The sequence below is a fragment of the Cyprinodon tularosa genome, unplaced genomic scaffold (genome assembly GCF_016077235.1).
Source record: "Cyprinodon tularosa strain WSP-4 unplaced genomic scaffold, ASM1607723v1 ctg394, whole genome shotgun sequence".
NCBI lineage: Eukaryota > Metazoa > Chordata > Actinopteri > Cyprinodontiformes > Cyprinodontidae > Cyprinodon > Cyprinodon tularosa.
The window spans coordinates 57,501-68,322 of NW_024039112.1; the positions used below are offsets into that span (position 1 = coordinate 57,501).

Sequence of the window (10,822 nt, forward strand, 5' to 3'; positions counted from 1 at the left end):
GCAGCTTCCTTCTGAGTTTCTCCTTTTATGTTCATGAGCTCCATGCTCTGTTTGCTCTGGGGCACGTGCAAAAATACACAATGTCTTCGGCTCGTGTTTGTCTAAGTTTTTACTTCCTGCCCTGATTGATCCTGATCCAACACACACCGAGGCCCGCTTCCACTGCTCCTACATCCACACGAAAGAAAACAGGACGGAGGACGACGCGCAGCTGCCTTTTTTTAATAGTTTTTTTTTGGTCCTTTGTCAGTTATTTTCGGTACAAATCCTGACCTCTTCTGTTTGCCCAAAGATTGTTTGTTTTTTACTTTATTGTTTGAAAAGACAACAATCATAGGCTTCTTCTGTCATTTACACAAGGTAAATATAGACAAAAAGACGCTACATTATTATATATACTGAATAATAAGCAGTGCTGAGATGAACACTTTTTTTCTGAACTTGACATCAGCTTAATATTTCAAACTTATTTAAACCCCATAAGATCAGATTAGCACAAACCACTGAACACAAAGATAAGGAGCTTGTAAAAAAGGTCTCTACAGCTGGGTTTCCATGTAAGCATTAACCTCATAGATATCCGTGCTTAATCATCACATTAAAGGCCTCTTTTTTCTTGCATCCTCCTACGCTCTCTTATCATTCTAATAAAGCCAGTAAAGACAACTCAGAGGCCTTGAAAGCTCAGATATCTCCTAGAGGTTGAACTAAAAACCCTGCAGCTAGACTGAAGTGTATCAAATTTCATGTTTACATTTTCTCTGTGTTCATTCCAAACGCTGCATACTTTATTCTGTAAACAGAGCTTAGAGTGAACATAAAATTGGTGAAAAGCTGTTTTTTTATGGAAGATTCTGGATGTTTGACTCAGTGTTTATTTCAGTGGATTACTGCAACATTCAGAGAACGCATTGAAAAAACTCAGCGGCTCTGAGATAAATTTGTTATTTTCGACCATCATCTAAACATAGCTCATAGAAACATGGTTGACTGCAACAAATTCCCCCTCTTTACCCACACCCACCTGCAGCCACTGTACTGTCCATCCCCATGCCAACATAGAGAAATGAGCTTTGAGACAGCTCATTTAATCATCAGACTGAGCCAGAAGCTTTCAGAGTTTATGGAAAATGTGTCCCACACCCATATTTAAACGTTTGACCCACAGCTGATCCAGGCTGCTGCTTTATTCTGACCAGGATATGAATTCAGAGTCTGATTCTATGTGTCACTGCATAAAGTAGATGGATGGTCTTAGCTTGAAAGTGTCATTGGAGAATGGATTGTATAGAGAAGGTAAATATGTTTGTTTTGAACAAGAAGAAATGGAATAATCTTTGCCAATGAAAAAAAAATCTAAAAAATGTGATACACTAAAATAGAAAATACAATCTCTGATACAGTGTGGTATTTTTTTTTCTTATTTAGGGATCTCTGGCCGGAGGGTAGTTTCATTGTGAGATGGTGCCACATATATAATCTGAACTGAAACTATCTCAACTCTGTTTTCTAGTTGTCACCCTGTTCATATTCCCTTATGCAATCCACTCAGAGGCCCAATAAGCCAATAATCCTGTTTACAGGTTTTTACACTGAATAGATCAAGCAGAACTCTTAATAAAACACGCTCTTGTGTAACACCTACATCAAGATCTCAATTTCCAGAGAAGTATGTTGAGTAACTTTATCTTCTGCTTTTGTCCTTTAAAAAGCTGCAGGGCTGTTTCCTGGTATCTGAGCTGCCAGGTTCTGAGGAGGATTTACACGAGCCTTGGGTCAGCCAGAATAAGCCACTTTGTTTATAGTTTGCACAGAGTGAAGCATTGGTAATGAGTGGGAGTTTATTGGAAATAAAGCAACCTAAACAGGAGGTTCAAGCTCAAAGGATGCATTTTAGTTCTTAAGAAAAGTGCAGAACAAGTTCAAACCATTTACCCTCTGCAGCTGTAGTTTTGGTCTATTTTGGTGGGTAAAATGTATGGAGTTCATTTTATTCCATTATTTTTGCAAACTAAAAACATGTTTTGTAAATTGAAATTTGAAAAAGAAAAAAACCTTTCAAAAGTTTTTGAGAGTTTTTATTTTACTTTTCTGTTTATTCTGATTTAGTTTTTCGGATTTCTTTTTACATATTTTTCCTATTTTATTTATTTCAAATCATTTTTCTTGAAATAAAATTAAAAAAGAAAAAACATTTTTTTACAGGTTTTATATTTTCAAATAGAATATTCTGTTAAAAAATTTGACAGATTTTATACTTAAATTTTTTCTGTTTTGCCGATTGAGTTTTAGGAAAATGATTCTTTTCATTAAAAAAATGTTAACAAAAGGCTTTTTATAGACCATATTTTCTTCACCTCTGGGGACGGGAAATTCTGTGGAGTGAGGAGCAAAGACGCATTTTTTATTGATCAATGTGTTAAGGGTGAGCGTCTGCATTGGGTTTCAAGGGAAGAGAATCTGTTTAGAGCAATTTTAAAAGAAATGAAGCTTAAGCGTAAATTCAATCTGGAAGATTCTTATCAGCTTCACCTGAACGACCTGCGATGTCCTTTGTTCAGCTCCAGCCAATCAACTCGGGGGCCGCCCCTTCTCCGAAGCCAATCATCTTTTAATGTCCCCTTCGTTTAGCTCCTGGCCCAACTTCTCTCTCCCACACACAAGCAAACTTTCACCCACCTCACCTAATTTCCTCCCTCATTCTCAGACTATTCTCATTCCCACTCTCCCGCTGGCTTATACCACCACAACTGTCGGGCCCCGAGCGGAAAACTAATCCTTTTCTAGGTGACTCATCCAAGCGTACGTTAATTCACAGCACTGAAGCCTTTCGCCGAGGCCCCAGCCTCTTTATCACGCTCACACTGAGCCTGATTCTGCTGGAGGTTTCTTCCTGTTAAAAGGGAGTTTTCCTCTCCACTGTAGCTACATGCATTGCTCAGTGTGAGGGATTGCTTAGAGTTAATGAGTCCACACAATCAGCTGGTTTTCCTTAGTTGGAAATATTTAGAAGAATATGATTGTGTTACCGTAAATCCTCTAATATTGGACTGTATTCCATTAGCGGCCGGATCTCTAATAATGGCCGGTCTCGGAGGAAATTGCAGAGGATTAAACAGAATTGGACATTTTTTTTGTTTTGTTTTACTTTACACTAAACGAGACAATTTGAGTGAGTTTACAATGCACTACATTTCCTTTGTGGTGAGCAGCGTTAAAATGATAGAATTTAGTGGCCTCCATTGTTCTGAACAATGGAGGCCACTAAAACTGGCCTGAAAAAAAAATTTTTTCAAATTTTTTCTAAGAATTTTGACTTAAATCTTAGAATTCTGACTTTTTTCTAAGAATTCTGACTTTAATCTCAGAAATCTGACTTTAATCTCAGAATTCTAACTTTTTTTCTCAAAATTCCAATGTTCTGAACAACTGTTCCCCTTGAGATATATGATACCTGTAGCCTACTTCCACTTAGCCTAAAACAAATAAAATGTCGCTCTGATGGCAGAACAGTTTTTGTCCCATTTATTTTAAACTTTGTTTCGCAAGTCGGTTTGGCAAAGATTCCATTCTGTGTAGGTTTTTTTTTTTTTTTTTCGTATTGCCTTACAGAAAAATTGCGTGAAAGCTGCTGGAAGATGTCTGAATTACCTGTTTTTGTTGATAATGTTCTGTATACAATTATGGTAACTGTACTTTTCAATAAATGAACCTAGTATTTTATAGGTTCAAATAGACACAAAATCTTGTTTTTATTCATTCCACTGGTAGTCTGTTTCGCTCAAATAGAAATAGAGGCCTGCCTCTAATTCTGGCCTCCTTCCAATAATGGCCTGAACCGAGATGCACCTAAGTGAAATAAAGGCCCAGTCCTATATTAGAAGATTTACGGTACCTGTATAAATAAGGTGAATATTTTCTAATTGCAACTTTTCTCTTTGTGAGTCTCTCCAGGTAGAATATAATTCACTAAAAACAATCTAAAAAATGGAAATATGAAAAAACTGTTGTAAAAATAAAATCATTTAAAAAAAAAGATTTTTGAAAAATCTAATTTGAAAGATCAATTATTCTCATGACAAATAAGGGTTGCTGTTCATTATGATTATGTTTTTAAACAGAAGAAGAAGCTATTTTCCACACTCACTGTCCATCTAAAGTCAAACCCAAAGGGTTGAATCCAGTTTGCCATGGCTATTTGCGGTACCTATCTGGCTCTCAAGATCCACAAAAGCAAATTGTGTCATACTATGATATAAAGTCCAATAATAGAGTTGAATCTGTCCCTTTTAAAACTTGATAAAGCTAAAGTGTAAAAAAATTATTTGAACCCCCCTGATCAAGAAGGAAATAGCTGGCAACAAGAATCAGGTGGCTAAGCAGGGTGATCTGTGGTTGTGCAGCGGGAAACTTTGCAGCCAAAACCAAAACCACAATGTATTTGTACTGAAGTGACCCAAATTGTTCTCGTGCCTAAACATGATCAATTAGGGAATTTCATTAAACCTCAATACGGAAACTTGGGTTTAAAACTGCAGAGACATCAGCCATATGACTGAATGTAACTGGAAACTGGTGATAATGTAGAAAACACCAATAAAATGTGTCTGTGTCTCATTTTTCTATCACAGCTCCCCTGGTCGGTTACATCTTTTAGCATTTTTATACATGAACATCCACCTTGAAACATTAGACTGCATTACCCATACTGGTTAAAGTTAAAACGTCTCATCGAGTCTTTGGATGAAACCGGGTTGTTGGATGGTAAAAATTCTGTTGTTGGAGGATTCAGAAGTGTCAGAGAACTCTCTGTAGAGAGCTGCAGCTCCTCTCACAGCCTAAAGATAGATTTGCTGAATAAACGATTGTATCATCAGCATAGTGATTAATATTGGCTGGATTTACTGTTTGCACTTGATTAGGAAGTAAGATATTGAGGCTAAAATGACATCTCAACCTTTCTGATTTTATCTGAGCGCAAGTAGGTGGTTATGATAATAGTTTAATCACAGCTGGAAATAAAAAAAGGTTTAGCGTTCTTTACTTGATTTTTCCAAACTGCAGCTCAGAAAATATAAAAACAAACTCCCATTCTTTCTGGAATTTCATTTTCCCAATACGTTTTGTGTGATGGAGCAGAATGTTTCTAATTGACTCGTTTCCACATGATGATCAGTTATACGGTCCAAATCACAACAATCTGACCCCCATCAACCTTCATCAGCTGTTTTTTTTTCTGCCTGTTTGATCAGGTCTACTGGTTCTGACTCATTGTCTTAAAGGGGAACGCCGTTTTTTTTTAAAGTGGACCCTTGATTTTACGTTATTACATCATGTTCTACTCACCCATATGAGTTTTGTGTCATTTGGAGCTGTTCTGAAGATTTTCAGTTTTGTAATATCTAAGAAAAATTATCACACGACTGGAAAACTGTCCCGAAAAGGGCAAAAAATCCTACAGTGTAAGCCCGGCTTTAATATGCTGTTAGATGCTTGGGTAATTGCCAGATAACACCAATACTCCTGAGGCCTTATCTTCTACCCTCTAGTGGTCAAGGAGTTTTTATCAAATCCTTTAAATCCTCCTTACTAAATAAAATTCAAACTGCACTATTCCCTCTGGCTTGTTGAGCTAATCATGTCAGTGAGCCATGACTCAAAATGTAAAAAAAGATGTTGGAACTTTTAAAACCGGGGTCTAGAAAGGGTGAAATGTTCAGTGGCAATCATATATCTGATTAATTTGCCATAAACAAAGCAGGTTGAAGTGTTAAAAACAAAACAAAAAAAAAGAAGACACAATGGAAACCAGGAAGAACAAGGAATTTTCATTATGGTCCTGGTATCAATTTAGGAAAACCAAAGATTTGCATTTGGCTGATAAACCAGTTCATGTTCCCACGAATCAACATTAGGGAGAGCCAACTGGGAAAATTACAGACCTCTCCTCATGAAAACTTCAGGACCAAATGTTTTAGATTACATCAGAATATCACTGATTCTTTACTTTTAAGCTAGACTAAACACTTTTCGGAGCAGAGCTGGAATAGTTCAACATATCAATTCAATTCATCTTATTTATATAGCATCAATTCACAACACATGTCATCTCAAGGCCCTTTACAGCTCACCAGATCATGCAGTCAATGTGATTAAAAGTTTTCTATCTAAGGAAAACAAGTTTATTGCATTGATTCATTGACCCGAAAGCAATTCCTCAGTGTAAATATCAATAAAGTTCATTATTCTAAATCAGTTCTAAATCAGACATTTCGCTTGATTTTAGTCCATGTTCTGTTTATGGTTTTTGGGGGTTTTTGGTTTTTGTTTTTTTGTCACCAACCGGATTTCAGTCATTATTCACGATAAAGAAAAAAGAAATGAAACGCTCTAGAATCAGCCTGAGGACGTGCCTAAACGCACTAGATTTATCAGTCAGGATCAGGGGAGCGTTTGCAGCAAATTCTCAGAACTGTGACATCTCTGCTGCTTTATGGTCATCTTTTAATTTTAGGCTCAGCCTTCCTAGACTTTGCTACAAGGTTTATGTCTGGATCTGCTTTGAATATCCTCACCTGTTGCGTTATTTATTCCATGCATCTTTTAACAGCTGATCTTTCATGCTGCAGCTTTACTGTCGCATTATTTGCATTCATGTTATATTTTCGCACCCTGACAGACCAATCCAGGATGTTTCCTGCTAAAGGCATCAGCCCCAGCCGTCACCCTGATGGATGAGTGATCAAAATGAATGGATGGATGTTTTATTGCAGGATGTCGCGCAAATAAAGCACTTTAGTAACAGATAACTATGGGACATCTCCCGCCTGCCGCTCAGTAAAGAGCATGATGCCGTGCGTCGTGGGTGCGCTCACCTGATGTAGAGCCAGCTGTGCAGCGCAGGACCACGCAGATGTTACCTGTTCCTTCAGTCTCAGTCCCTTTGGTGTAAAGTGAGTCACCTGAGCGGCAGATGAGAACTGCGATGGAGTTAAACCTCCTCTGTTTCTCTGTGACGATGCATCCTCTTCTAATTTGGCCCTCCCTCCCTGCCAACTCATCGCGCTGCAAACAGTTTTAGTGGCAGATCTGCACACACCTCCTCCCCCCACCCCCCAGCCCAACCATACAGAATAAAAATAAAGATAAAAATATTCTCTATTAATTCCAAAGAGAAATTAAATAAACGTTACAGATCTCATCTAGTTTGATCTCTATGGAAGAGGATTAGGGCCACTGGAAAAAATTAATAAAAGTTAATTGATTTTTACACTTTATTTCAGTATAATGTGAGAAAAAAGTCAGAATTCTGACTTTAATCTTAGAATTCTGAAATTTTTCTAAGAATTTTGACTTAAATCTTAGAATTCTGACTTTTTTCTAAGAATTCTGACTTTAATCTCAGAATTCTAACTTTTTTTCTCAAAATTCCAACTTTAATCTCAGAAATCTGACTTTAATCTCAGAATTCTATCTTTTTTTTCTCAAAATTCTGACTGTAATCTCAGAATTCTGACTGAATTCTGACAGCTAAGAAACATGTTAGCATCAAGCCCTAGCCATGTCTGTTTTAGAGACTACAGTAGCTCTCTTGTCTTAGTCACCTCCTGCTCGTCCATTAAAGAAATAGAATAACGGGGACCCCTCTGGCACGTAAAAAGTCACCTTATGCCGTCATTTTCCACCAATCTGTTACTGGCCCTTTCAAACAACTCACATCTTTGTCAGTGAAGCTAAATGTGCTCCCACATCTCTCCCTTCATGGTACCCATCTACATTACAGTAAGATCCAAATTTCTGAGATTAAAGTCAGAATTCTGAGATTAGAGTCAGAATTCTGACTTTTCTCCCATATTAAACAGAAATATTTAAAAATCAGTTAACTTTTTTAATTTTTTCAGTAGCCCTAATCCTCTTCCAGATGGCTCTGTGAAACATAAACTGAAGTATTTACAAAAAGCATTTTTTTAAGCGATACAGTGAAAAAATAATACAACCTTTTATGGCATTTACTTAATCATATTTAGTTACTTTGACATTATCGTTTCATGTTAGCAGGGTAGGACATCAAACAGTTCTGTTAAAGTAACTAAATATGATTAAGTAAACGCCAAAAGCGGTTTGATTAACTGTGTTTAAGCTGGAACTATATCTTATCAAGAAAAATTAACCTGTTGCTCTAAATGCGTTCTAATAACAGGAGAGATCTTAGAAAGCAGCTCATCGTGTTGGGATTTTACGGCATCTAACAGTCTGGAGGGGTTTCAGAAACATAAAGAAACTGACATGAGAAGAACCATTTAGTACCAGTTGACAAACTATGGAGCAATGGAGAGGACAACCAACCAACATTACCCCAAGAGCTGCTCAACAATTCATTCAGGAGGAGACCCAGAAGCTGCAAACGCCTCCCTACATGCGTTTCCATTCCAGATTGCGCATATTGTATTTATGAAAATAAATTTGCTAAATGGAAAGACTGCAATTAAAAAAAAACTCTATAACTTTCAATAAAAACATTTTATTCTTCAGTGCGGTGTCACGTGATCTGCAACTATTTAATGCCTTGTAAAAAGACAATGAAGACCGGACCTAGTTGGAGGATGATGTGCATAGGTGGATTAATGACCGGGCCTACCGGGCCCAGGCCCAGGGGGCCAGAGGCCCCAAGGGGCCAGGCCAACTTGGCCCCGCGGCCGCGACCCAAGCAAAACTACTTTTGCAAAAATAATATTCTTAGGCCCCAAGGGGCCAGGCCAACTTGGCCCCGCGGCCACGATCCATAGAGGGTAAGAGGCCCCAAGGGGCCAGTTCAACTCGGCCCCGCGGCCACGACCCACAGAGGGCCTGAGGTCCTAAGGGGTCAGGCTAACTTGGCCCCGCGGCCATGATCCATAGAGGGTAAGAGGCCCCAAGGGGTCAGGCCAACATGGCCCCGCGGCCATGATCCATAGACGGTCAGAGGCCCCAAGGGGCCAGGTCAACTTGGCCCCGCGGCCACGACCCACAGAGGGCCTGAGGTCCTAAGGGGTCAGGCCAACTTGGCCCCGCGGCCATGATCCATAGAGGGTAAGAGGCCCCAAGGGGTCAGGCCAACATGGCCCCGCGGCCATGATCCATAGACGGTCAGAGGCCCCAAGGGGCCAGGCCAACTTGGCCCCGCGGCCACGATCCATAGACGGTCAGAGGCCCCAAGGGGCCAGGTCAACTTGGCTCCACGGCCACGATCCATAGAGGGTCAGAGGCCCCAGGGGGCCAGGTCAACTTGGCCCCGCGGCCACGACCCACAGAAGGCCAGAGGCCCCAAAGGGCCAGGCCAACTTGGCCCCGCGGCCGCAAGCCACAGAAGGCCAGAGGCCCCAAGGGGCCAGGCCAACTTGGCCCCGCGGCCACGATCCATAGACGGTCAGAGGCCCCAAGGGGCCAGGTCAACTTGGCTCCACGGCCACGATCCATAGAGGGTCAGAGGCCCCAGGGGGCCAGGTCAACTTGGCCCCGCGGCCACGACCCACAGAAGGCCAGAGGCCCCAAAGGGCCAGGCCAACTTGGCCCCGCGGCCGCAAGCCACAGAAGGCCAGAGGCCCCAAGGGGCCAGGCCAACTTGGCTCCACGGCCACGATCCATAGAGGGTCAGAGGCCCCAGGGGGCCAGGTCAACTTGGCCCCGCGGCCACGACCCACAGAAGGCCAGAGGCCCCAAAGGGCCAGGCCAACTTGGCCCCGCGGCCGCAAGCCACAGAAGGCCAGAGGCCCCAAGGGGCCAGGTCAACTTGGCCCCGCGGCCACGACCCACAGAGGGCCTGAGGTCCTAAGGGGTCAGGCCAACTTGGCCCCGTGGCCATGATCCATAGAGTGTAAGAGGCCCCAAGGGGTCAGGCCAACATGGCCCCACGGCCATGATCCATAGACGGTCAGAGGCCCCAAGGGGCCAGGCCAACTTGGCCCCGCGGCCACGATCCATAGACGGTCTGAGGCCCCAAGGGGCCAGGCCAACTTGGCCCCGCGGCCACGATCCATAGAGGGTCAGAGGCCCCAGGGGGCCAGGTCAACTTGGCCCCGCAGCCACGACCCACAGAAGGCCAGAGGCCCCAAAGGGCCAGGCCAACTTGGCCCCGCGGCCACGATCCATAGAGGGTAAGAGGCCCCAAGGGGCAAAGTCAACTTGGCCCCGCGGCCGTGACCCACAGAGGCCCCAAGGGGCCAGGCAAAATTGGCCCCGCGGCCATGATCCACAGAGGGCCAGAGGCTCTCAATCATTATTATCAAAGCTAATTCTCAAATTGGATGGATCACACAACCTCACTCACATATTCTTTATCAATTATTAAAGGTTGTTTCTGAATTTTGATCACAGAACTTAATGCAAATATTCTTGATTGATTGACAAAGCTCATTCTCAAATTTTGATTACACAACCTTACTCTGACAAATTATCATTATCAAAAAGCTCTATCTCGAATTTGGATCACAGAATCTCACTCAAGTATTCTTAGCTGTGCCCCTCCCCCATCGAGTCTTTCATAAACCGGTCTGTTCTTTTAGAATCTCCTCATTTGGTATTTTGAACTCGTGAGACTGCTCAAAATTTGGTTTCCTTTCCCTCAGTTCAGACTCAGATAATTTGAAATCATTCAACAAGAAGTTTAACGCGCGCACACACACACACACATGCACTTGAGTTGAGCATTACTTGGAAATTCTTATATTTTCCATTTTGCTGTTACTATCAGCATCTTCCCATTTTGTCCTTTTCTTTCGAAAAAGTTTACAGTCTGACATTTGTCACTGCTGTCAGTTAATAACTTTTTGGTCTTTGACCCATT

The 10,822-nt window shown here is 41.6% G+C and overlaps 1 protein-coding gene across 1 annotated transcript in view; it reads right to left on the minus strand.

Annotated features, from left to right (window-relative positions):
- The window catches only part of LOC119791547 (P2Y purinoceptor 14-like), a 13,323-nt gene extending 6,338 nt beyond the window's left edge, over positions 1-6,985 (minus strand). The window contains exon 1 of the mRNA XM_038297700.1: positions 6,876-6,985. The gene's annotated coding sequence lies outside the window, so the exon portion shown is untranslated. The remainder of the gene's footprint in view (positions 1-6,875) is intronic.
- Between the last annotated feature and the right edge of the window lie 3,837 nt (positions 6,986-10,822).